Genomic DNA, 27,841 nt, shown 5'->3' with positions numbered 1-27,841 from the left:
CATGAGGGGATGTTGAGGTGTGAAGGGGCACGGGGAGGTGTTGAGGTGTGAAGGGGCATGGAGAGGTGTTGAGGAGTGAAGGGGCATGGGGAGGTGTTGAGGAGCGAATGGGCATGAGGGGATGTTGAGGTGTGAAGGGGCATGGGGAGGTGTTCAGGAGTGAAGGGGCATGAGGGGATGTTGAGGTGTGAAGGGGCACGGGGAGGTGTTGAGATGTGAAGGGGCGTGGTGAGATGTTGAGGTGTGAAGGGGCAGGGGAGGTGTTGAGGTGTGAAGGGGCACGTGAGGTGTTGAGGTGTGAAGGGGCACGGGGAGGTGTTGAGGTGTGAAGGGGCACGAGGAGGTGTTGAGGTGTGAAGGGGCACGGGGAGGTGTTGAGGAGTGAAGGGGCATGGGGAGGTGTTGAGGTGTGAAGGGGCATGAGGAGGTGTTGAGGAGTGAAGGGGCACGGAGAGGTGTTGCGGTGTGAAGGGGCATGAGGGGATGTTGAGGTGTGAAGGGGCATGGGAAGGTGTTGAGGAGTGAAGGGGCATGGGGAGGTGATGAGGAGTGAAGGGGCACGGGGAGGTGTTGCGGTGTGAAGGGGCATGAGGGGATGTTGAGGTGTGAAGGGGCATGGGAAGGTGTTGAGGAGTGAAGGGGCATGGGGAGGTGATGAGGAGTGAAGGGGCACGGGGAGGTGATGAGGAGTGAAGGGGCACGGGGAGGTGATGAGGAGTGAAGGGGCACGGGGAGGTGTTGAGGTGTGAAGGGGCACGGGGAGGTGTTGAGGAGTGAAGGGGCATGGGGAGGTGATGAGGAGTGAAGGGGCACGGGGAGGTGTCGAGGAGTGAAGGGGCATGGGGAGGTGATGAGGAGTGAAGGGGCACGGGGAGGTGATGAGGAGTGAAGGGGCACGGGGAGGTGTTGAGGAGTGAAGGGGCATGGGGAGGTGATGAGGAGTGAAGGGGCACGGGGAGGTGTTGAGGTGTGAAGGGGCACGGGGAGGTGTTGAGGAGTGAAGGGGCACGGGGAGGTGTTGAGGAGTGAAGGGGCATGGGGAGGTGTTGAGGAGTGAAGGGGCTTGGGAAGGTGTTGAGGTGTGAAGGGGCACGGGGAGGTGTTGAGGTGTGAAGGGGCACGGGGAGGTGTTGAGGTGTGAAGGGGCACGGGGAGGTGATGAGGAGTGAAGGGGCATGGGGAGGTGATGAGGAGTGAAGGGGCATGGGGAGGTGTTGAGGAGTGAAGGGGCTTGGGAAGGTGTTGAGGTGTGAAGGGGCACGGGGAGGTGTTGAGGTGTGAAGGGGCACGGGGAGGTGTTGAGGAGTGAAGGGGCATGGGGAGGTGTTGAGGAGTGAAGGCGCATGGGGAGGTGTTGAGGAGTGAAGGGGCATGGGGAGGTGTTGAGGAGTGAAGGGACATGGAGAGGTGTTGAGGAGTGAAGGGGCATGAGGGGATGTTGAGGTGTGAAGGGGCATGGAGAGGTGTTGAGGAGTGAAGGGACATGGAGAGGTGTTGAGGAGTGAAGGGACATGGAGAGGTGTTGAGGAGTGAAGGGGCATGAGGGGATGTTGAGGTGTGAAGGGGCATGGAGAGGTGTTGAGGAGTGCAGGGGCATGGGGAGGTGTTGAGGAGTGAAGGGGCATGGAGAGGTGTTGAGGAGTGAAGGGGCATGAGGGGATGTTGAGGTGTGAAGGGGCATGGAGAGGTGTTGAGGAGTGCAGGGGCATGGGGAAGTGTTGAGGAGTGAAGGGGCATGGAGAGGTGTTGAGGAGTGAAGGGGCATGAGGGGATGTTGAGGTGTGAAGGGGCACGGGGAGGTGTTGAGGTGTGAAGGGGCATGGAGAGGTGTTGAGGAGTGAAGGGGCATGAGGGGATGTTGAGGTGTGAAGGGGCATGGAGAGGTGTTGAGGAGTGCAGGGGCATGGGGAGGTGTTGAGGAGTGAAGGGGCATGAGGGGATGTTGAGGTGTGAAGGGTAACGGGGAGGTGTTGAGGTGTGAAGGGGCATGGAGAGGTGTTGAGGAGTGAAGGGGCATGAGGGGATGTTGAGGTGTGAAGGGGCATGGAGAGGTGTTGAGGAGTGAAGGGGCATGGGGAGGTGTTGAGGAGTGATGGGGCACGGGGAGGTGTTGAGGTGTGAAGGGGCATGGAGAGGTGTTGAGGAGTGAAGGGGCATGAGGGGATGTTGAGGTGTGAAGGGGCATGGAGAGGTGTTGAGGAGTGAAGGGGCATGGGGAGGTGTTGAGGAGTGATGGGGCATGGGAAGGTGTTGAGGAGTGAAGCGGCATGGGGGGATGTTGAGGTGTGAAGGGGCTTGGGAAGGTGTTGAGGAGTGAAGGGGCATGGAGAGGTGTTGAGGAGTGAAAGGGCATGAGGGGATGTTGAGGTGTGAAGGGGCATGGGAAGGTGTTGAGGAGTGAAGCGGCATGGGGGGATGTTGAGGTGTGAAGGGGCTTGGGAAGGTGTTGAGGAGTGAAGGGGCATGGAGAGGTGTTGAGGAGTGAACGAGCATGGGGGACGTTGAGGAGTGAAGGGGCATTGGGGGTGTTGAGGAGTGAAGGGGCATGGGGAGGTGTTGAGGAATGAAGGGGCATGGGGAATGTTGAGGAGTGAAGGGGCATGGGGGACGTTGAGGAGTGAAGGGGCATGGGGGTGTTGAGGAGTGAAGGGGCATGGGGAGGTGTTGAGGTGAGAAGGGGCATGGAGAGGTGTTGTGGTGTGAAAGGGAATGGGAGATGTTGAGGTGTGCAGGGGCACGGGGAGGTGTTGAGGTGTGAAGGGGCATGGGGGGTGTTGAGGTGAGAATGGGCATGGGGAGGTGTTGAGGTGTCAAGGGGCACTGGGGGTGATGAGGTGTGAAGGGGCATGGGGAGGTGTTGAGGTGTGAAGGGGCATGGGGGGTGTTGAGGTGTGGAGGGGCATGGGGAGGTGTTGAGGTGTGAAGGGGCATGGGGTGGTGCGGAGGTGGGAAGGGGCATGGGGAGGTGTTGAGGTGTGAAGGGGCATGGGGTGGTGCTGAGGTGGGAAGGGGCATGGGGAGGTATTGTGGTGTGAAGGGGCACTGGGGGGTGATGAGTTATGCAGAGATACACACGATGGGGTTGGAGGGGTCAATGGTGGGCTCCTCGGGTGCAAACTGAGCGTGGACATGGTAGGAGGAAATGGTGAGGGTTAAAGGGGGTGGGGAAGCAAGTAGGGTGGGAGTGTGTGGGGGCAACAATGTAATTTGGAGTGGTGCTGAAGGATGTTACAGAGATGGCCACAGATTTGGGGCTTGGGCAGGATGGGGGGAGTGGGGGGCAGGGCTCAATAGCAACGGTGCAGGATCCTCAAGGAGGAAATGGTCTTCGATGTTAAACTGGACATTTCCAAAGGTGATGGGAGAGGGTTGAAGGGTGACGGTGAGAAGGTTGAAAGTTATACCAGGTCGGTAATAGTTTATGGGGGATAATGTATGGGTGACTGGGGGATAAGGTGCTGGAGTCTAGGTAAAACATTACTTCCATCATTGCTGGGCTTGTTGCAATTATGCAGAGCCTCGCGGTGCAGATTTTGAGATGCTGCATGGGAGTTGGATTATTGGAGGTAGGCAGAGACCAGCTCAACTGGATAACTCAACGGGCACCCAACATGTAGTACTGACAATGCTGGGGCTCTGAGAAACACAACAGCTAGAAGGATAAATGCTCAGCCTGCGCTGACAGTGCTTGCACATATGGCTCGCAAGGCTCTTGGCGCATACCTTTGCCTCCCGGCTGGTGCCTCATTCCCGGGATGGGGGTCTGCATAACTAACAAGGCTGTGGGTCACGCGATACCACAGGGATTTCAGTCAACCTCCATGGTGGGAAACAGTCCCCGACCCCACACCGGGAAAAGATGTGGGAAACATTCCGCCTGAAGTCCCCACTAGGAGGTTGCCTTGGAGACTCAGATCCAGCAGCTTCTCAATGGCCTCCCTCCGTGCTGTAACCGTCCTATTATTCCATGATTACAAACCAATCTAAAGTCAATTGTAAGGCGGAGCGTAATTCTGTTCTAATTGGAAAAAAATAATGATGGGAATGATACCATCTTCTTCATGCTGAGCTATTTTGCCGTTCTGGTGAAGCTAGTGTATATAAACTTCCAGACATACACCAAACCCAAGGAACACACTAGACATTCTAGGCCTATGGACACATTTTTCAAATTGCAGAACCTCAGAACACACTTTTCCCCAGCTAAAGTATTTTTGACAACCTTGTAATAATCTGCACAGGACTCATCCAGCTTGGGATGATTGTTCCCCCTGTTCAATTGGACTGAGTTAACCCAGCACGAGACTAAAAGGCTGGCAGTTGTAGAGACAGCTAAAAAAGGAATGATGACCTGGTGAAAGGTAACCGGGCCCTGTGCATGTATGATGCTGTTGCTGAAATAAAGGACTTTGACAAAAATCAACAAATTCCACTGAGCAGAGCTGATCACCTCCTTCAGCATACTGGCACACGCCTTCAATTTGAAACTTTCTATGAAGCAGTGCAAGTGTACTGCAGAATGAATAATGAGTTAATCTAAGTACTTTGGCGTGGCAGGGTGGCACAGTGGTTAACACTTCTTCCTCACAGTGCCAGGGACCCAAGTTCAATTCCGACCTTGGGTGTCTGTGTGGAATTTGCACTTCCTCCCCGTGTCTGAGTGGGTTTCCTCTGGGAGCTCTGGTTTCCTCCCATAGTCTAAAGATGTATGGTTTAGATGGAGTAGCCATTCTAAGTTGCCCTGTAGTGCAGGTTAGGTTACGGGAGTGGGGTAGATGGGAAGGTGGACATGGGTGAAGTGGTCTTTCGGAGGTTTGGTGCAGACCCAATGGGCCGAATGGTCTCCTTTTGCACTGTAGAGATTCTATGATTCTATGGGTATTGAGATTTTGGAAAAGGTACTATCAGTCATTGAACACCACAGGCTTTCAAGCCCCCATGAGCTTGTTGTTGTTTCCACGTTTAATGTTGGACATCGTTCCATACTTAGTTTCCACTCTCCCCCTGCACGACTGAACTAGGGAAATAAGGAAAACTGGGAAAATTACAAATGCCTGCAAAAGGGCTATAAGTGTGTGATGTCAGATGTGTGTGCTCATCTTGGTGAAGCCCTCTGCTTATCTGTGAGGGTCTTACTTTGCTCACGGACAGTTGCTTAACGGTTCTCATACGTGAACCTGTGTAACGTCACAGCCCACAACTCAATATGGAATTCATTGTGCGACAGTGCACTCATTGACATGAAGCACATGGAAAGTGTGACATTGCTGGTTTAGCTCAGTGGGCTAGACAGCTGGTTTGTAATGCAGAACAAGGCCAGCAGTGCAGGTTCAATTCCCATACCAGCTTACCCGAACAGGCGCCGGAATGTGGTGACTAGGAGTTTTTCACAGTAACTTCATACTTGTGACAATAAAAGATTATTATTATGTACAATGTCCAGCACATTATGGGTTAATGTAATATTCTAGTCGACCACTAGATGGAGCTGGAGCAGATCAATAAAAAGGAATGCCTCTCTGGCTTCTGGGAGAGAGTGTAGAGAAGGCAGGAGAAGGCGAGAGAGAATAGGAGCAGAGCAGAGAACAATTTAAGATAATGTGCATGAAACAGGAGTTAGTATAATGTAGATTGTAGTTTTGCTAAAATATTGTTTGTTTTAGAAATAGTGATGGAACTGTAAAATAAGTAGTGTATTAAATTTTAGCTTTGTTGATTTGACTTAGCTTTTTGGGGTCTTTGTGTACACTACAAATCCATCCTGAGTATTAGTAACACAAAAACACCAAAAATTGGCCTTTGTGAGCCAGACCACATCGACGACTGCCATGCTCTGAATATGATGCTTTTGCACCTCTCCTAAGTCCTCAGCAGGGAATTATGAAGAGAAGAGATTGTCATTGGCTGCAGTGTCAGTAGTGACTGGGCCAGGTACCTTTTTTCCTAATGCAAAGGTCAGCATTGGAAAAAGAAAATTGTGTATTCTAAACTTATTTTAAAAATCAAACCATGGTCCTGGTGAAGAACCCTGATAATGCAAACAAATCTCGCAGCTTTTCTGAACGATATAGAGTTACTGGTCGCTGCATCCTGATGTGCAAGGGGCTTTTGGGCATCAGTAACTAGATGATGCCTCTGCGTTATTTATCCATGAGGGCTGGCAATGGGAGGAGTGAGTTCGCTGGTTGCTGCTCCATCTTGAGACGTCCAAGTGCAAATTATTCAAGGCTCTTTTTGTGTTCGGGCCTCCTTACTAAGCTGGTGTCATACTGAATGAGTGCATCCGTGTTTGAATTGACATTTCAGCCGCCTGAAAGCTTCCATGCCCACTGACTTGTTGATGTCATGGTTGAAAGGACTGCACTGTGTAGAGTTACCTAAGGACATGTGTTAATGGCGAGTTAATCCACAGCAGCCAAGTCTACTGTGCCTTACAAGGATGACCACATCGTTAAGGCATAAAATGACTAATGCTGCTTCCACGATCATTGTGAGATTTCTGACCTTTCTTAAGATGTTCATGCTGTGAACAAAGTTGTTATTGTGTCCCCAGCATCAAAAGCAGAAGAGAACTTCACTTGTGAAAATTTGACTTCCCCTTATTCCTCCTGGAACCTTATTTTTTTTCATGTATTTTATTACAAAAGTATATAAAAAGTTACAACACAAACAAGTCGGGAAACAGGCTTCCCAACAAAAGACTATACAGTTTGTACAAATGTTTCCCCTATCTCACTCTTCCCCCTTCCCCCCCCCCCCACGACAAACGACTCCTCAAACACGGTCACAAACATCCCCCACCTTGCCTCAAACCCCTCTACTGAACCCTTTAATTCGTAGTTTATCTTTTTCAGCTGAAGGAAATCACACAGGTCACCCAACCAGGCCGCTACCCCCGGTGGCACTGCTGACCGCCACACCAATAAGATTTGTCTCTGAGCAAACAGAGGCGAAGGCCACAACATCGGCCTTCCTCTCCTCCATGAACTCCTCCTTCTCCGAGACCCCAAATATCGCCACCAAAGGATCCAGCTCCATTTCCTCCTCCAATATCCTTGCTAGCGCCGCAAACACTCCTGCCCAGAATCTCTCCAACTTTTCGCTGTCCAAGAACATGTGCGTGTGATTTGCTGGTCCCGCCCACACCTCTCTCCTGGAATCTTATAGCTATGAAGTTGTTATGGACACACCGGCCGCATCGTGCCAGTGTAATGTCTCCCCCTGTAACACTTCATCCCCAGTGGATATTGTGGAGGGTGCAACAAATAACGATGATGTCAGGCACTCTCTGTGGTGAATATTGGACAGCCCCACCTGACTGGTCCAAACATCTAAAACATACCTTTAAGAGGGCAATAGTCTTCTCTATTGAGGACCTTGTGGCGGAATGTGCATTATTGTATCTCTCCTCTGATGTACCATGTGGCTGACGAATGGGTGTCATTAGCCATATCTTCTGGGGGCATCCTCTGTCACTTAGGAGCCAACCCTCTAAGCGTGAAGTCCCTCAAAGGTCTGTGGCAGCTGCAAGTGACTCATGATGTAAGAGTCGTGAGAGCCCCCTGTGTTCCGAGTACAAATATGTTGGATCTGCTTTCTGTGATCACAAATTAGTTCAATGTTCAGAGAGTGAAATCCTTTTCTATTTATGAATCTTACAGCCCGATGCCATGGAGCTCTCAAGGTCACATGTGTGCAATCGATGGTACATGAACTTTGGGACACCTGAGATCGCTGTGAATCCCACAAACTCTGTCAGCCTGGCTTGCTTCATCCATGTGGAACTGCAGATAATGGTCAACTTTACTGAAAAGGGCATCTGTCGTCTCCCTTATGCATTTGTGTGTTGCCGATTGCGAGATTGTACTTATGTCATGACTGTACGCATGGTGCCTTGTATACTATGACCAGTACACTGGGAACATTGAGGCTTATCGGAGCCATTTTAGTTTCTGTGCAGCAGCTGTACCCTGGACTGTTTGATACTACATCCCTTTTCACATGCCTCTGTAAGAATCAAAAGGCCATTAAGACCAAATGCAGTGCAGCACAGAAACTTAATGGATTCTCACCTGAATGCTCACCATTAGTAAAGGAGCAAACCTTGTTCATTGTGCATTAGACCTGCGAGTTCAGCAGTCAGTTGAGCAACACTCACCATGGCGTGAGCAGGAAGTTAATAGGGTGCCCCATTAATTGGCCCACAATCGCTGTGCTGAACTCCTCCCACTTGCCCTGAGACACCCTCCCCAAATGATTTTTTTCCAGCTTGTTTTTGGTGCTGCAAAAATGGTGTTCACAACCTTTGTAATAATCTTTAATAATCTTTTATTGTCACAAGTAGGCTTACATTAACACTGCAATGAATTTATTGTGAAAATCCTCTAGTCGCCACATTCCGACACCTGTTCAGGTACACAGAGGGAGAATTCAGAATGTCCAAATTACCTAACAGCACGTCTTTCGGGACTTGTGTGAGGAAACAGGAGCACCCGGAGGAAACCCACGCAGACACAGGGAGAACATGCAGACTCCGCACAGGCAGTGACCCAAGACGGGATTCAAACCTGGGACCCTTGAGCTGTGAAGCAACAGTGCTAACCACCGTGCTGCCAAGCATGGTAAGGGAGACCAGCTTCCAACCTCCCCCTATCACCCAACAAGTTCCTCCCATTCTCCTCCACATTTATAGCTTTCTAATTCCCCTTCCTCCTGTAACTCTTCAGTCTCTCCCTGTTACCCTTGAACCCATCATTGTTCATGCGAATATTCCTGATCCCCCGAATCCTTTAATATTCATATCCCCATGTTGTTTGTCAACCTGGCCCCTCTCCTTCTCAAGGCTATATGCACGCTTATCTTCAGGGATTCCCTCCCATGATACCATCCAATACCCACCCCATAACTTTTCAGCCATTGACATATCGGATTCAGATACCTCCCTTGAATGTTACTGTGCCCTCTGTCTCACAATACCATGACTTAAACCTCTGTGATAAAATGCCTTAGTTGACTGACCACAGGTTACACACTATTCTGTGCATGAACACTGCCCAGAGAGGCCTTCCCCTACCCAAGACTGGGTCCATGATATGCATGCCATGCAGAGCTTAACATGTCCCAGGAAGCCCCAGGCCAATCTCTGAAATATACCCCCAACAGCAAGGCCTCAGCCCTAGGATAGTCTTTGAAACTTCCCCAAATAGTCTTCTACCTTTTGGCCTGAACAGTCTTTCACTCTTCCATGGACAGTCTTTTAACTATTGCCCCAGACAGTCATCCACTCTTCCACTTTGTCTTGATCCCCTCCCTCAGGTAAACCACGCAAAGAGCACGCAAAAAACAACCACAACAAAACAACAAAAAAAAAAGGTACATCCCAAAACGGGAAAGACACCACCTATACTTAAAAGCGCTAACATGAGTCCAAACGTCCTCAGCTCAGGGGCAGCCCTTGCTTCTTAATGAAGTCCATCGCCTCTTCGGATTCCTCGAAATAGTGGTGCTGGCCCTTATACGTAACCCACAGTCGCGCTCCGCGGAAAAAGCAGCCCGAATTTCACCTTGTTTTTATACTGTATCTCCTTCACCTGCCCCTCCTCCTGGCCACCTCAGCGCTCAAATCCTGGTACACACGGAGGGTGGTATTGTCCCAAATACAGCTTTGTTTGCTCTTTGCCCATTGCAGCACCCGTTCCTTGTCCAGGTACCTGTGAAAGCGTACCACCATCGCTCGTGGGGGACCCCCTTGTTGCGGCTGCCTCACCTGCAGTCTGTGTGCCCCATCCACCACCGGCGGGCGCGGGAACACCTCGTTCCCCAGCAACTTCTGAAACATACCCTCTACATATGCAGCAGCGTCTATCCCTTCTGCCCCCTCCGGGAGGCTCACGATTCTCACGTTCTGCCGGCGAGATCTGTTGTCCAGGACCTCCAGCCTTTCCAGAAGCACTTTTTGCTGGTCCCTCAGTCTCTGAATTTCCAGATCCGCCACCGTTTGAAGGTCAGCCTGCTCCTCCACTGACTTCTCCAACTGCTGGAGCTTCTCAGCCTGATCATCCAGCCTTTTTCCCATCCGCTCAATCGACTTCTGAAGCGGCTCCAAGTTGTCACGCTTCAAAGCCAAAAAGCCCTCCTGCATAGTCTGCAGCAGCTGCTCCATTGTGGGCTGGGCTGTCGGCGCCTTGCTCTGAACACCAGCCATGCTGGTCTCTCTCACAGCCTCCACTGTGCCCTTACTCGACCAGTTCTTCTGCTGTTTACGGTCCCTCCGGCTTCTTAGGTCCAGACAATTCTGTATGGGTCCAGTGCCTGAGTACTATTGCTTTCCAGTTCTGCGCTCAAACGCGCAAAAAAGTCAGGGGAAAAGGTCCAAAAGTCCGACCGAAACGGGAGCCACAAAATGTGCGACCTACTCCCTTATAGCCGCCACTGGAAGTTCCTTGACCCCCTCCCTAGTCCTGTCTTCATCTCACTCCTCCCCTCTCCAGTTCTCCACAGTCCTGCATCCATGTCTCTTGTCTTCTCCCCAAATTATGCCTCCATCTCCCCCTTACCCTCTCCCGTTTTCCTGCTTTCCCAGTCCTGCCTCTGTCTCATCCATTTTCCGCTGATTGTGCCTCCCATGCCCAGCCTTGGCGCAGCTTGTGCTACAAGCACCAGATAGTTAACAGTTATGGTGTGAAAGAAAGTGGAAAGTAGTGTCTACTGACCTCCAGGTTGCAGATATAGTGCATGCCACTAATATATCATTGTAACTCAGATTGTTCTAATTATCCAAAGGTGGGGCACTTAATTTGGAGGGGAATGCAATTCAGGCGACTTGGCCTTTTAATAAGCATTAACGAGATGCAAATTAATGAAAATATGTTTCTCCACTAGCTCAACAGGAAACGTGGCCCACTGATTGGAAATTGATGTTTTTTTTCACGTCAAATGTATTGCTCTTGCCCGCCATGATTCCTGCCACTAGGGGGAGCAGAAAATCTCTATCTGTCAAATTTTTGCCCCTATATATATACCCCATTGCAGATTCTTTGTGTCCTCCTCACAACTTGCTTTCCGACCTATCTTTGGCTATATATATCGGTCTCTTCAGCCAAGTCATCAATATAAATCATCAATAGTGGCCGCCCCAGCACTGACCCGCGTTGAACTCCAGTAGTTGGTTTGCCAACCTGAAGGTGGCCTACCTATTCTGATTCCTTATTTTCTGTTTAGTAGCCAATCCTCTTTCTATGCTAATATATTACCCTCAACACCATGAGCTCATAGTAGTAACATGTTATGTGACATCTATTCAAATGACTTTTGGAAATCCAAATACGCTACATCTCCTGGTCCCCTTTATCCAGCCTGCATGTTACATCGATTTCCCTTTCATGAAACCATGTTGACTTTGCTTGACTGTTTTATAATGTCCTGCTACTTCAGGAGTTTATGAGTTCCATAATGATTTTTTCAAGTTAGATCCATGTGGTATCAGGTTGTGTAATATAAGGACACCTTTGTGCTGTGTATTTCCACTCCTGAGGAATATGTTTATCTTGCCAGACTAGGTTCAATTTGAACTTGAATGCCAAATAGAAAGGGGACAGTTTTAACCCACTGCACTAACCAATCCTGCTCAATTCAGAGATCTCCATTCAGAGCACATCCTCAATCCTTCAGGATATGAACAAGAAAAGACAAGGTTGATAAAGATGAACTATTTCCACTGGTTGGAGATTCTAAAACTAGGGGGCAAGGTCTAAAGATTAGGGCCAGACCATTCAGGAGAGATGTTTGGAAGCACTTCTTCACTCAAAGGGTAGTAGAGGTTTGGAACCCTCTCCGACAAACAGCAGTTGAAGCTAGAACAGTTGTTCATTTTAAATCTGAGACAGATAGATTTTTGTTCAACAAAGAAATTAAGGGATATGGAGAAAAGGCTGATATGTGGAGTTAGGCCAAGATTAGCCATGATCCCATTGAATGGTGGGACAGGCTCGAGGGGCTGAATGACCTACTCCTGTTCTTATGTTGCTATGTTCTGAACAATAAATATTGATGCTATGTAGATGAAGGGAAATTTCTTTGTGTAAGTCTGCAGATGCAGATTTCTGCAGAACTGTTCTGCTTTTCCATCTCACTGTGGCTGCAGTGTTGTTTTGCTGCAGAGTGCCATCTAGCGCTCCAGCTAGAAGAAAACCAGCACGTTTTGAAATGAATGTAAATTGACAAACCAAATTATCTGCAGTTCTATCTGCAGTGTTATTAGGTTCTTATACATCTACATATTTCTGGCACATTTACAAGCAGAACGAAGATAGCAACTCAAATGTATTAACACTGAAAATAAGAAAAGCAGAGTCATAAATACAACTGAGCAATGATATAACATGGAGGCCCTGAATTTCCTACAGCTTGGCAGGGTGAAAGCAACAGTGTCAACTGGCAACTGATGGACCCAAACGAGGCTGCATTGGGATTTTGCCACATTTTGGCGAGACTTTCCAATTTTGGCTCAGGTAACCATGGGGCATTTTATGCCCACCTCTATTGAGGGGGAGGTACTGGGGGAGTGTCACAAAGCATTTTGATATTATCTGCGAGGGTATCCCAACTTGGAACAACGGTTCATGGTGGTGTATAGTTTTGTTTTGCTGTGAGGAGACAAGTGACACCCCAGTGAGAATAAACAGCCCAGTCATCGTGTAACAATTATTAAACTCTATTTATTAAAGTAAAGAAAAGATAAATAGACACGAACAGGACTGCACTACTCTCCGGCAATTAAGGTATATGAATGATTAAACGCACATACAGTTTATGCAGAATGTATCCCTCGTTTAGAAATATATCGATGATCTCTGAACTCCTTAAGGCTATATCCCCTTTCCCCAAACAACATCCAAGGTAAATAAATCTATGAATACACCAGCTTATAGTAACTACGCAATATAGGGATGATTATCAAGTCTGGGAAACATCTTTTCCTGTTCCAGTGAAGATATTTAAACTGCCTTTACGAAGGTTTTCTGCACTGCCTTGGCTCTAAAACTTTGAAGCTGTTAGCTGGAAAACTCGCTTGTCTTCTTTTAGAGGCTGCTAGGTGTGAACTGGCCTGTCTTGCTTCTGAAAGTCTGGCCAATCTACCTTTGTTCTAATTTGATTATGCCTTCTGTGTATTTCGCTGCCTGCCCACATCAACTTCCTTGACACTAGACATTAACAGATGTGATCTTATAAAATCATAGCATTTACAGTGCAAAAGGAGGCAATTCGGCCCATCAGGTCTGCACCAGTCCTTGGAAAGAGCATCCTACTTAAGCCCATGCCTCCACCCTATTCCTATAGCCCAGTAACCCCACCTACCCTTTTGGACACTAAGGGGCAATTTATCATGGCCAATCCAGCTAACCAGTACATCTTTGGACTGTGGGAGGAAACCCACCCAGACACAGGGAGAAAGTGCAAACTCCCCACAGTCACCCGAGGTCGGAATTGAACCCGGATCCCTGGTGCTTTGAGGCAGCAGTGCTAACCACTGTGCCACCATGCCGCCCATCCAATCACCTTCCCAATCATCTGTGTAAACAGTTTCTTTTCATACGCTATTCACATCTGATTCTTATCCAACTGCCATCTAAACGTGTTACTGGGAGAGACACAACTCTTTGGGATCTTTTGAATACTGGCTACTGCTCTCTCTAGGCAGATTTCTACCTGTTTCTGGACATCTCACATCCTATTATGTTTTGTGTTTTACTGCTTTTGCTAGACAAATTACAGGGAATTACTGGGCTTCCTTGGGAGATTCCTCCCTTTAACCCTTTAAAGACCTCAGTGAAATTCATGCTAGTGGAGACCTGGCCTAGGTCTCTTTGAGGCCTTCTTAAGGCCCAAGAGTGAAGAAATAAATCCCAGAATGGATTGAATAGATTTTCTCATCCTAATTACAATAGATACTTCCTCAGCTCATTTGGCCCTCGAGGACTCCAACAACTCTATGAAGGGTAAATTGGTACAGGTCAGGATGGTTGCCACAGATCCACTCTTGCAGTCATAAGTAGCCCATTGTAGCAGTGTGAATGACCCTATGTACGGAACTTAGAATGGGATCAAACACCTCATCGTGGGCTCTGCTCTGCCATAGTTATGCAGATGGGGCCATGCCTCAGAAAGTTCCAGGACAAGGGGTGGGACTCTTAATTTCTGAGACTAAATGTTGACACCAACGCAGAATCCGTGGGCTTTTACGACAGAAAAACTGCCGCCGCACCTGGACCGATTCTGCGACCATTGCGGGCGACCCTTAGTGCCGCGTTGGACACAATCGATTTCAATGAAAAATTAGATCCTGCAGAGGGCGGTAGAGCGGCGACATTGATTGGCTGTTGCGGGGAGTGATTTGCCTCAGGTGCAGTCACTGCGATTAGAAGTGCACCCATCTACAGCTCCTCAAAGACCGTGTTAGGGAACTGGAGCTGGAGCTGGATGAACTGAGGATCATTCGGGAGGCAGAGTTGGTTATAGATAGAAGCTACAGGGATTTAGTTACTCCTAAGAATGAAGGTATCTGGGTGACGTTTAAAAGGAGGGGAAAGAAGCAGTCAGTGCAGGGATCCCCTGCGGCTGTTCCCCTCAATAACAGGTATACCGTTTTGGATACTGTTGGGGGGGGGGACCTACCAGAGGTAAGCCACAGTGACCAGGTCTCTGGCACTGAGTCTGTCGCTGTGGCTCAGAAGGGAAGGGGGAGAGCAGGAGAGCATTAGTTATTGGAGACTCTATAGTTAGAGGTACAGATAGGCGGTTCTCTGGCAACGATAAAGGCTCACGGTTGGTGTGTTGCCTCCCGGGTGCCAAGGTCCGTGATGTTTCTGATCGTGTTTTCAGGATCCTTAAGGGGGAGGGGGCGTAGCCACAAGTCGTGGTACACATCGGTACCAACGGCATAGGTAGGAAAAGGGACGGGGATGTAATACAGGAATTCAGGGAGCTAGGGTGGAAGCTGAGAGCCAGGACAGACCGTGTTGCCATCTCTGGTTTGCTGACAGTGCCACGTGCTAGCGAGGTGAGGAACAGGGAGAAAGTGAAGTTTAACACGTGGCTACAGGGATGGTGTAGGAGGGAGGGTTTCAGTTACTTGGATAGTTGGAGCACATTCTGGGGAATGTGGGACCTGTACAAACAGGATGGGTTACACCTGAACCAGAGGGGCACCAGTATCCTGGGAGGGAAATTTGCTACAGCTCTTCGGGGGGGGGGGTTTAAACTAATTTGGCCGGGGGATAGGAAACTGATTTGTAGTCCAGGAGATAGCGTTGCTGGTGTTCACAAAGTTGAGGGTACTGTACTGAGGAAGGTACCAAGGTCACAAGAGTGGACCTGCAGGCATGAAGATGGTTTAAAGTGTGTCTACTTCAATGCGAGGAGCATCAGGAATAAGGTTGGTGAGCTTGAAGCATGGATTGGTACCTGTGACTACGATGTTGTGGCCATTACAGAGACGTGGCTAGAACAGGGGCAGCAATGGTTGTTGGAGGTTCCGGGGTTTAGATGTTTCAGTAAGATTAGGGAAGATGGTAGAAGAGGTGGAGGAGTGGCATTGTTAATCAAGGATAGTATAATGGCTGCAGAAAGGCAGTTTGAGGAGGATCTGTCCACCGAGATAGTGTGGGCTGAAGTTAGAAATAGGAAAGGAGCGGTCACTTTGTTAGGAGTTTTCTATAGGCCCCCAAACAGTAACAGAGATGTGGAGGAAAAGGTTGCAATGCAGATTTTGGATAGGTGCGGTAGTCACAGGGTAGTTGTCATGGGTGACTTTAACTTTCCAAATATTGATTGGAACCACTATAATTCGAATAGTTTGGATGGGGCTGTTTTTATCCACTGTGTGCAGGAGGGTTTCCTCACACAATATGTGGATAGACCGACATGAGGCGGGGCCACATTGGATTTGGTACTGGGTAATGAACCGGGCCAAGTGTTAGATTTGGTTGTGGGAGAACACTTTGGAGATAGTGACCACAATTCGGTGACTTTCACTACAGCAATGGGATGGGATAGGAACATACGGCAGGGCAAGATTTATAACTGGGGGAAGGGTAATTACGATGTGATTAGGCAAGAATTGGGGAGCATAAGATGCAAACAGAAACTGTCAGGGATAGGCACAATTGAAATGTGGAGCTTGTTCAAGGAGCAAATATTGCGTGTCCTTGATATGTATGTCCCTGTCAGGCAGGGAGGAAATGGTCGAGTGAGGGAACCAGGGTTCACAAAAGAGGTTGAATGTCTTGTCAAGAGGAAGCAGGGGGCTTATGTAAGGATGAGAAATCAAGGTTCAGTTAGGGCATTTGAGGGGTACAAGATAGCTAGGAAGGAGCACAAGAAAGGGCTTAGGAGAGCGAGGAGGGGGCATGAGAAGTCCTTGGCGGGTAGGATCAAGGAAAACCCCAAGGCTCTTTACACTTATGTGAGGAATAAAAGAATGACCAAGGTGAAGTTAGGGCTGGTCAAGGACAGTAGTGGGAACGTGTGCATGGAGTCTGAAGATATAGGAGAGGCCCTAAATGAATACTTTTCTTCAGTGTTCACAAAGGAGAGGGGCCATGTTGTTGAGGAGGATAGTGCGATAGAGGCTGCTTGGCTGGAGGAGGTAGATATTCGGAAGGAAGATGTGTTAGAAATTTTGAGAAGCCTGAGGATAGATTAGTCCCCTGGGGCTGATGGCATATATCCTAGGATTCTTTGGCAGGCTAGGGTTGAGATTGCAGAGCCTTTGGCTTTGATCTTTATGTCCTCACTGTCTACAGGAATAGTGCCAGAAGACTGGAGAGAGGCGAATGTTGTCCCCTTGTTCAAGAAAGGGAATAGGTATAACCCTGGAAATTTTAGGCCGATTAGTCTCACTTCGGTCATCGGTAAATTATTGGAAAGGGTCCTGAGGGTTAGGATTTATGATCATTTGGAAAGATACAGCTTAATCCAGGATAGTCAGCATGGATTTGTGAGGGGTAAGTCTTGCCTCACAAGTTTGATTGTATTCTGTGAGGAGGTAACTAAGTACATAGATGAAGGTGGAGCAGTTGATGTTGTATACATGGATTTTAGTAAGGCGTTTGATATGGTGCCCCATGGTCGGCTCATACAGAAAGTAAGGAGGCATGGCATAGAGGGAAATTTGACCGATTGGATCAGTAACTGGCTATCACATAGACGACAGAGGGTGGTGGTAGATGGTAAATGTTCATCCTGGAGCCCAGTCACCAGCGGTGTACCACGGATCAGTGCTGGGTCCTCTGCTATTTGTGATTTTTATCAATGACTTGGATGATGGAGTTGAAGGTTGGGTTAGTAAATTTGGTGATGACACCAAGATTGGTGGAGTACTGGATAATGTGGAGAGCTGTTGTAGGCTGCAAAGAGACATTGATAGTGTCGTGTTGGGTGTTCCGATGCACAAATGATCCAACATGGCTGTAGATGGTACAACTCGGTTTTATTGTCTTAAACAATAACAACTAACTGCTAGCTGAGGTTCGTGCTTCACCAGCTAACCTGTGGACCCAGCCCTATCACTGTCTTGGTGAGGCACTCAGCACATGGTCTATGTCTGAGTGGCACGCTGTAAGCTCTGTGCTCTGAGCTATCTCTTGGTAGAATGAGCGGGAACTGTGGTGTTCCCTGTTTTATAGTGCGTGTGCTCTCACTGGTGATTGGCTGTGATGTTGTGTGTGTGTTAGTTGGTCCAACTACCTGTCCATCAGTGTGTGTGTGATTGCACCATGATAAACTGATGTGGATATCATGACATCCCCCCTTTTCACAAGGATATGTGCTACATGCTAATAAATATAAGTGTGTACTGAGTGCATCTGAGTATGTGTGTGCAATATTTACAACATGTACATGAGGCTAAACTATATCCAGAGGAAGGTGTCAGGTGCAACAGAGCAACGAGGTTGTACCAATAACAAAACAAATGCATTCAGCAAACGACGAGAGAGAACTTCTGGAACGACAAGAAAGAAACACGTTAACAGTACTGTAAAACAATTGAGTGAGTCCAAAGTGCTAACAGGCTCCTAAGTCAAGTCTATCAGGTGGGCGACAAATTCGTGTTGACCGCCTCAAGGGTGGGTCAAGATCCACCGGCTGAGGAACGGGCCTGGCCACGGGCGAGAGAGGAATAGGCAGAGTGGCAGGAAGCTCAACAAAATCGACATCAGGGACAACAGGAGGGAGTGGCACCGGTGCATGACCTCGTAGCGAGCGTGGAACCAGACGAAGGGCCCGCTGATTACGTCGGCGAATGGAGCCATCAGGCATGCGAACCAGGAACAAGCGGGGAGCAACGTGGTGAAGAACCTCGGCAGTTGTCGACCAGCCACCCTCCGGTAGGTGTATGCGGACGTTGTCTCCAGGCGCCAGAGCAGGAAGATCAGTTGCCCGAGCGTTATGTGTCACCTTCTGCTGAGCACGCTGTTGTTGCATCCTTCGCAGTACTGGAGCATGGTCGGGTTGAGGAACATGAATGGATGGCACAGTGGTTCTGAGGATGCGACCCATCAACAGCTGGGCTGGCGAGAGGCCCGTGGACAGTGGGGCCTAGCAATAGGCCAGCAGGGCTAAACAGAAGTCTGATCCGGCATCAGCAGCCTTGCAGAGGAGCCGCTTCACAATGTGGATGCCCTTTTCCGCCTTGCCATTCGACTGGGGATGCAAGGGACTGGACATCACATGCGTGAAGTTATATGAAGTGGCAAAGGAAGACCATTCTTGGCTCGCAAAGCAAGGCCCGTTGTCAGACATGACGGTGAGTGGAATGCCATGGCGAGCGAAGGTTTCTTTGCATGCTCTGATGACAGCTGATGATGTCATGTCATGCAGGCGTATGACCTCCGGATAATTTAAAAAACAGTCAATCAGAATGATGTAGTCTCTGCCGAGCGCATGAAAGAGGTCCACGCCCACCTTCGCCCAGGGGGACGTGACCAACTCATGGGGCTGAAGTGTCTCAGGGAGTTGCGTCGGCTGAAACCTTTGGCAGGTGGGGCAGTTGAGCACCATGTTGGCGATGTCGTCGCTGATGCCCGGCCAGTTCACAGCCTCTTGGGCCCTCCGCCTGCACTTTTCAACCCCGAGATGGCCTTCGTGTAATTGTTCGAGGACAAGCCGGTGCATGCTGTGTGGGATCACAATCCGGTCCAACTTCAAGAGGACACCATCAATGACGGCCAAGTCGTCCCGGACATTGTAGAATTGTGGGCACTGCCCCTTGAACCACCCTTCCGTCATGTGGCGCATTATAATCTGTAGCAGGGGGTCAGCCGCAGTCTCACGGCGAATGTGGGCCAGACGTGCGTCAGTAGCTGGCAGATTGGCCGACGTGAAGGCTACCTGTGCGTCAACCTGACAAGCGATCCCCTCCGATTCGGGCGGTGTGTTCACCGCCCTGGGCAGAGCATCTGCGATGGTGAGGTCCTTCCCCGGGGTGTAGACAAGTTGGAAGTCGTACCTCCGGAGCTTGAGCAGAATGCACAGGAGGCGAGGGGGTCATATCGTTGTGGTCCTTCTGAATGATGCCGACCAGGGAGCGATGGTCGGTCTCCACAGTGAACTGCTGAAGACCATACGCATAATCGTGAAATTTGTCAATGCCGGTCAACAAACCCAGGCACTCCTTTTCAATCTACGCATAGCGCTGTTCTGTGGGGGCCATGACCCGCGACGCATAGGCGACCGGGGCCCATGATGCGGTGTCGTCCCGTTGCAGGAGTACCGCCCCAATGCCGGACTGGCTGGCGTCAGTTGAGATCTTTGTTTCCCATGTGGTATCGAAAAACGCCAGTACCGGGGCGGTGGTGAGCTTGACCTTGAGCTCCTCCCATTCACTCTGGTGTGCGGGCAGCCACTGGAATTCCGTTGTCTTTTTGACCAGGTGGCGAAGAGCCGTTGTGTGCGAGGCGAGGTTAGGAATAAACTTCCCCAGGAAGTTGACCATCCCGAGAAAGTGCAGCACTGCCTTCTTGTCTGCCGGCTGCTGCATGGCTGCGATGGCTGCCACATTGTTGGCATCCGGCCACCCCCTGACCGGGAGATGTGGTCCCCCAAAAACTTTAGCTCGGTCTGGCCAAAAGGGCACTTGGCTCGGTTAAGGCGCAGGCCCTGATCTCATATCCGTGCAAAGACACGCTGGAGACGACTGATGTGCTCCTGTGGTGTGGTGGACCAGATGATAACGTCGTCTACATAGACGCGTACCCCTTCGATGCTCTACATCATCTGTTCCATGATGCGATGGAACACCTCGGAGGCCGAGATGATGCCGAACGGCATCCTATTGTAGCAGTATCTGCCAAATGGAGTGTTGAAAGTGCACAGCTTCCTGCTAGACTGATCCAGTTGAATCTGCCAAAAACCCTTTGAGGCATCGAGCTTGGTGAATATTTTTGCCCGAGCCATTTCACTCATGATTTCTTCTTGTTTGGGTATGGGGTAGTGTTCCCTCATAATGTTATTGTTCAAATCGTTTGTGTCGATACAGATCCGGAGCTCGCCGGAGGGCTTCTTGACGCACACCATGGAGCTGACCCATGGCGTTGGCTCTGTTACCCAGGAAAGCACTCCTTGGTCCTGCAGCTGCTGCTTGAGGCGGTCCTTGAGTGGTGCTGGGACTCTACGAGGTGCGTGAATGACCGGGGTGGCGTCCGGTTTGAGCCGTATTCTGTAAGTGTAGGGCAGTGTGCCCATGTCCTTGAAAACCTTCTGGTTGTGCGCGAGGAGTGAGTGGAGCTGCGCCCTAAAGTCCGCACCCGGGAAGTCGGCCGTGCCTTCTGGAGACAGAGTGTGTACCCGCTGAACGAGGTGGAGGACCTTGCACGCCTGTGCGCCTAACAGAGAGTCCTTCGAGGATCCAACTATTTCAAAAGACAATGTGGCTTTATGTGAGTTGTGTGTAACCTCGAGCTGGCAGGACCCCGTGGCCGAGATGACGTTTCCGTTACAGTCAACCTGCTGACAATAGGATGGCAGAATCGGTAGTTTAACCTTCAAGGTCTGGAAGGCTGACCATGCAAAGAGATTGGCGGAGGCACCAGTGTCCAAGCAAAATGTGATCTGTGATCGGTTGACCGTTAGGGTGGCACACCACTCATCACCCGGATCAATGCTGTGCACTGGCAGCGGCTGGTGGTTCCGACTTGGGGACATCCGTTTTTTGTGGATTACCGCAACGCGGAAGGGTTCCCTGTCTTTGGTGTCACTGGTCTGCATGTTATCAGAATATGACTCAGTGTAGGGAGGCTGAATAGCCCGCACGTCCCTTCGAGGCTGGTGGAATTGAGAGTTGGCAGGTTGAGCTGCTCGACAGCAGGCAGCGTAGTGGCACATCCTGCCACAGCGGAGGCATTGTCGCGCTTTGGCCGGACATTGCCGCTTTAAATGGGCGGAGCCACAGTTGCCGCACGTCGTGACGTCATGGTGTTCGTTGCGTTTGTTGCGCCACTGCGCATGCGTGGTGCGGTCCTGCGTAGAGTGCGCCTGCGCATCGCATCCCTTTGCGTCAACATCCCCTCTTTTGGCACGTACAAGCGTGGGAGGCCTCGGAAAGCGCGCAAAATGGCCGCCCTCGCCCCGGCCGTGGGCCGGGAGGAACTCGATCGACTGGACCCGCTCTGCCTCGTAGGACCCCTGTCGTGCTGTTTTGGCCGCCTGGATTTGGGAGTACCGGCTGGTCGCGTTCTCGAGGAGGACGCAGGTCTCGGTGGCAGTCGCTAGGGTGAGGCGCTTGAATTTGAGAAGCTGCTGGCGCAGGGTGTCCGAGATAACCCCAAAAACTATCTGATCCCGGATCATGGAGTCGGAGGTGGCCTCATAGCCGCAGGACTGCGCGAGGATACGGAGGTGTGTCAAATAAGATTGAAAAGGCTCATCCTTACCCTGCAGGCGCCGCTGGAAGAGGTACCTCTCGAAGCTCTCATTGACTTCCACGCTGAAGTGTTCCTCGAATTTTAGAAGGACCGTCTTGTATTTTGTCTTGTCCTCGCCTTCCGCAAATGCCAGGGAGTTGTAGATGTGGATGGCCTGTTGCCCCGCCGTGGAGAGGAGGAGGGCGATCTTCCTGGTGTCCGATGCATTCTCCCTATCTGTGGCTTCTAGGAAAAGCTGGAAGCGCTGTTTAAACAGCTTCCAATTGACGCCATGATTTCCAGCGATTCGGAGCGGCTGCGGCGGGCTGATGTTTTCATGGAGCAGGATGGCGAATTTCTGAAAGGGTGCAGGTAGGTCTCACAGTCGCTGGTTAGCTTCCACTACTGGTATCATGTCGTGTTGGGTGTTCCGATGCACAAATGATCCAACATGGCTGTAGATGGTACAACTCGGTTTTATTGTCTTAAACAATAACAACAACTAACTGCTGGATGAGGTTCGTGCTTCACCAGCAAACCTGTGGACCCAGCCATATCACTGTCTTGGTGAGGCACTCAGCACATGGTCTATGTCTGAGTGGCACGCTGTGAGCTCTGTGCTCTGAGCTATCTCTTGGTAGTATGAGTGGGAACTGTGGTGTTCCCTGTTTTATAGTGCGTGTGCTGTCACTGGTGATTGGCTGCGATGTTGAGTGTGTGTTGGTTGGTCCAACTACCTGTCCATCAGTGTGTGTGTGATTGCACCATGATATGCTGATGTGGGTATCATGAAAGATAGGATGCAGAGCTGGGCTCAAAAGTGGCAGATGGAGTTTAACCCTGATAAGTGTGAGGTGATTCATTTTGGGAGGGCAAATTTGAATGCGGATTACATGGTTAACGGCAGGGTTCTGAAGAATGTGGAAGAGCAGAGAGATCTCGGACTTCATGTCCATAGATCGCTGAAAGTTGCCACCCAAGTGGATAGAACCGTGAAGAAAGCCTATAGTGTGTTAGCATTTATTAACAGGGGAATTGAGTTTAAGAGCTGTAAGGTGATGCTGCAACTGTACAAGACCTTGGTTAGACCACATTTGGAGTATTGTGTGCAGTTCTGGTCACCTTATTATAGGAAGGATGTGGAAGCATTGGAAAGGGTGCAAAGGAGATTTACCAGGATGCTGCCTGGATTGGTGGGTTGGTCTTATGAGGAAAGGTTGAGGGAGCTTGGGCTTTTCTCATGGGAGCGAAGGAGGATGAGAGGTGACTTAATTGAGGTGTATAAGGTGATGAGAGGGATAGATAGATTGGATGTTCAGCAATTTTTTCCTCGGGTGGATGTAGCTGTTACAAGGGGGCATAACTATAAGGTGGAAGATATAGGAGGGATGTCAGAGGTACGTCTTTTATTCAGAGAGTGGTTGGGGCGTGGGACGCACTCCCAGCTATGGTAGTGGAGTCGGACACTTTAGGAACTTTCAAGCTGTTATTGGATAGGCATATGGAGTGCACTAGAATGATTGGGAGTAGGTTGATTTGATCTTAGTTTCAGACTAGTTCGGCACAATATCGTGTGCCGAAGCGCCTGTACTGTGCTGTACAGTTCTATGTTCTATGGTGCGGGATTCACTGGGTCCGTAATCAACACTCCGGGAGGCTGACAAGCTGCAGCCGCACATACACATTACACTCCTCACACCCACTTATCCCAGCCAACAAGATGGTATTGGTTTGCTGGAGCACGCCGTTGCAGCTGATAGGTCGGCTGGGGCCAGAGTGCACCCAGGGGGAGTGGCCTGGGAGGATACCTATATGTCCCATGACACTAGGTTCAAAGTGGGCTGTTAGTGGCGTATGCAGCTGCACGGCTGCCTTGCAGGATGCGGCAATGGTGTTCCATGCCCGTCCACCCCTACCACAGCCCACCTCCTCACCCCACTATTTCACCGGCCCTGGCAGAAGCCGCCCCCCATCCAGCGGCACAAGTGTCAGCAAACTCTGGTGATTAAAGACACCTTCTGTACTCCCTCTCTCTCCCTCAGCAGCCGCCACACCCGTTTCATGATTTTTAAAAGCACAAGTGAACCACACAGTTGGGAACTCGGCCCATCGGAGGCAAAGAATCACAGAGGCCCCAGAGACTACCAGGTCAGGCCTGCTAATGATGTGCAAATGGACCCACTAATGATATGCAAATTGTGTCTACTGTATGTGCCTTCTGGAATTAATTGACGCCACTGCCGAGGTGCTGGACCATTGAGATTTGGCGTCAAATTGGCGCCTGCCGCGATTTCGGCATCGGAATCGATTCTCCGCCCAATTGCTTTTCCTGATTTCGGTGTCGGCTAACGGAGAATCCTGCCCAGGGTGTTTATACTATTTATTGCAAGATTCCTTCAGGGCATTAAAGCTTGGAAATTAGGATCGATTTGTTTTCTGGATGCATGGATCTGCATTTATAGAGTACTTTTCATGACTACTTGGCGCCTCAAAGCATTTTGCAGCAATTAAGTAACATGGGAATGTAGGAAACATTAAAACACAAACTTTAATTGAAACCATATGTGTCAGCCTTTATACTGTAATGAATCTAGCAATTGTGCCTTATCCCCTTCTGACTATAGTTTTAATTGCTGGAATATTGATTCAGCAGTTGAATACTGTTTTTTTTTGTATCACAGTCAGTTTTGCCACAAGTCCCATAATTGCGTGGGGACAAATTTGATTGATGTCCCTGGGCAAGGGGTCCAAAGGCATTTGTATTGATTTATTCCTTCTAAGAGTTCACCATGAACCTTCCTATCATATGCTGAGTTGGAAGACTTGGGAGAGAAGAGAGTACAGTGGGATTGTTATGTAATATTAGTTCAACCCCACTATAATTAATCAGTAAAACAAGTGACCCTGGGTAGAGTCTTCAACAGGCACACGTTTGATCAAACATTGTGATCATTTATCATTTTCAACATTGCGCTAAACTCTGTCCCTTTACCGATATATTAAATGATTTGAGTAAAACTGTTTATAATGCTTTTAAGGATTGTTAAAGCTGTGTCATCTTCATGTGATATCCCAAAGGGCATTGCTTGACCACTGGACCAGGGAATACTTTGGTGCTTTTCTGGGTTTAAGGAAGCTGCTATTATTTAGCTGGCAATGCATTTACCCTTCACTTATATTGTGAAGTCAATAAACATCTTACGACGTTGTAAGGGAGTCATGTGGAGTTGTCACTCACAGCTATAGGTGCAGGTTGTGATGTTGCATGTGATGGCTTCTTCCCAACTATTTCAATAATTGCTTCCCTACCTCCCCTGGTTCGTGAGTAACATTTTGACGTCATTCACTGTAAAGTTAGATGCTCACCTATTTCCTTCTCTTGCAGCTGCCATTGCATTCCCTCTTTCCACATATTGCAGCCTTTATATGAGGGGAAGTTGTATCTTTATTCCACCCTTTTCTCCAATGTTCTGCAACCTTTGAAAATGAATCTGACAAATGGCAAGCCCACCACGGCAGCTGGTGACATTTGAATTCAATTAAAATAACAATCTGGAATTAAAAGTCTAACGATGACCATGAAACCATTGTCGATTGTCACAGAAACCCATCTGGTTCACGAATGTCCTTCAGGGAAGGAAATCTGCCACTTTTACCTGGTCGGGCCTACATGTGACTCCAGGCCCACAGCAATATGGTTGACTCTTAAATGCCCTCTGAAATGACCCTGCACTCAGTTCCAGGGCAATTAGGGAATGGCAATAGATGCTGGCCCAGCCAGCAACCCCCACATTCCCTGAACAAATTAAAACAAAATTACATCATGTTCCTTATTCCAGAAGCAATGTGACTTGGGAAGATGTGTGCCCAATGTCTCACATACTGTAATTCATGCTGCCATTTTGAAGGCTCACATGTTAGATCCTTGTTTCCTTACATTATCACAATCCATCCCATAAATCTTGATAACTGATTGTTACTGTGAGGTCTGGGGGTTCAATTCCTCTTGCAGGATAATAAAGAACAGTCTCAGTCATGCTGCAAGCGAAGGAAGATCTAAGCCTAGAGGAAGTTATACAAATTGTTCGGCAGTCTGAACTCCGTGTGCAGCACAGGCCCATTTTAAGAGGTATAAAAAAATCCCACAGTCCAGTTAATTAAACAGCACAGAAACAAGGGCACTCCAGGCCAAGGGAAGAAATATCCTAAACAACCAGTGGAGCAACCATGCCAGCGCTGCCCACAGACAAGATCAATGTCCTGAAATTGCTTTCAAAGTAAAAGAATTGGACACTTCGGCAAACTGTGCAGGGTTAAAACATCTAAAAACTTTTCAGACCCAAAGGTGATTCATGAAGTCAAGACCTCATACCAAGGGGACACAGTCATGCTTCTTGGGTGACGCCTAAGATTTTGATTTTCATATTGGAATCTGGATATTTTGGTTAACGACAATCTCATAAACGTTAAACAGGACACAGGAACCAGTGTCACAGACCTATTAGACAAGGAACCTTGGCTGAGACACCTCTGATTTTAAAGAACAGGCACGTCACTCTTCTGGCCATAGGTATGATTCTGAAAACACTAAGATATGACAGCAAACAAATCTCTGAGCAGGTATATGTCAACTGTAACAAATCTTTCCCTCTCTTAAGCAGAAATGCCTGCATATGCCTGAATTTCCTCAAAACAGCAGAAAATGTTCAGGTAACTACTGTCATAAATTATACAGAGTTGCAAGTTCCTGAGATCTCAAAATAGAAAGTGCCCAGACTGGGACTTCAGCTTTGCACTCTCTTCTCTCTTTGCAGAGCAAGTTTGTCCATTTTCATCACAGGTGCCGGAAAGTCATTATTGGCCAGACCAGTTAACCACTCAGATGGTTACCATGACGCCTCACGTGGAGGATAGAGAAGAGAGCAACCGACAACCAAAAGCACCTCAATCTCCAGCTCTGACGACTGTTGATGAGGTCAACACTGCGACCACAGGGCAAATGCTGCAACTCCCAACCATCATAAGAATGCCACGGATTATGCTGGATCCAAGTAGCAGCCGTCCATTGCTGTCAGCACACCACAGAGCCATGGCAAAGGTGAGCTTACTAAAAATCCAGATCCTCATAACAGGAAAGAACATCCTCCACCACAGAGGACATTGTGATGACCCATAATCCCATCCTCTGAGTAAACAGAAATTCTCCCCACTCTGTCCTAAAAGGCAAATCCCTAATTTTAAAACAGTGCCTTCTCATCTGGTCTCATCCACGAGAGGAAGCATCCATTTCATGTCTTCTCAGGATCTTGTCAGAAGTTCAATCAAGTCAGCCCTCACTGTTCTAAACTCCAGTGAAAACAAGTCCAGACTGTTCAGCATATCCTCATGAGACAACCCGTTCATTCCAGGTATCGATCGAGTGAACCTCCTCTGAACTACCTCCAACATATTTACAACCTTCCTTTAATAAGGAGAGCAAAACTGCTCACAGCATTTGAGAAGTCAGGGGGGATTTATTGGCTGTTCACGCTGGTGGAAAATTATGGTCCCACACCGTCACACGGGTTTCCCAGTGACAAGCGGTGCAATTAATGGGAAATCCCATTGACAAAATGGGTGGGACCCATGGATCCCGCTGTTGGGCCACCTCTGCCACCGGAAAAGCCATGGTAGGCTGGTCGATAAATCCCGCTCGTCGTCTCACCCATGCCCTGCATAGCTGAAGCATCAAATCCTTACTTGTATGTTCAATTCCTCTTGTAATAAAGGATAGCATTCCATTAGCCATCTTAATTACTTGCTGTACCTGCATACTAACTTTTTATGACTCATGCACTAGAATGCTCAGATCCTTTTGCACCTCAGAATTCTGTGCAGTTGTTCTCCATTTAATACTTACCTTTTTTATTCTTTCTGTTTGTGCCCTCTTCACAACTTATTTT

This window comes from Scyliorhinus torazame, chromosome 7 (genome assembly GCF_047496885.1).
Source record: "Scyliorhinus torazame isolate Kashiwa2021f chromosome 7, sScyTor2.1, whole genome shotgun sequence".
NCBI classification, from domain to species: domain Eukaryota; kingdom Metazoa; phylum Chordata; class Chondrichthyes; order Carcharhiniformes; family Scyliorhinidae; genus Scyliorhinus; species Scyliorhinus torazame.
The sequence above is the reverse complement of the archived record's forward strand: the minus strand, read 5'-3'. Positions refer to the sequence as shown.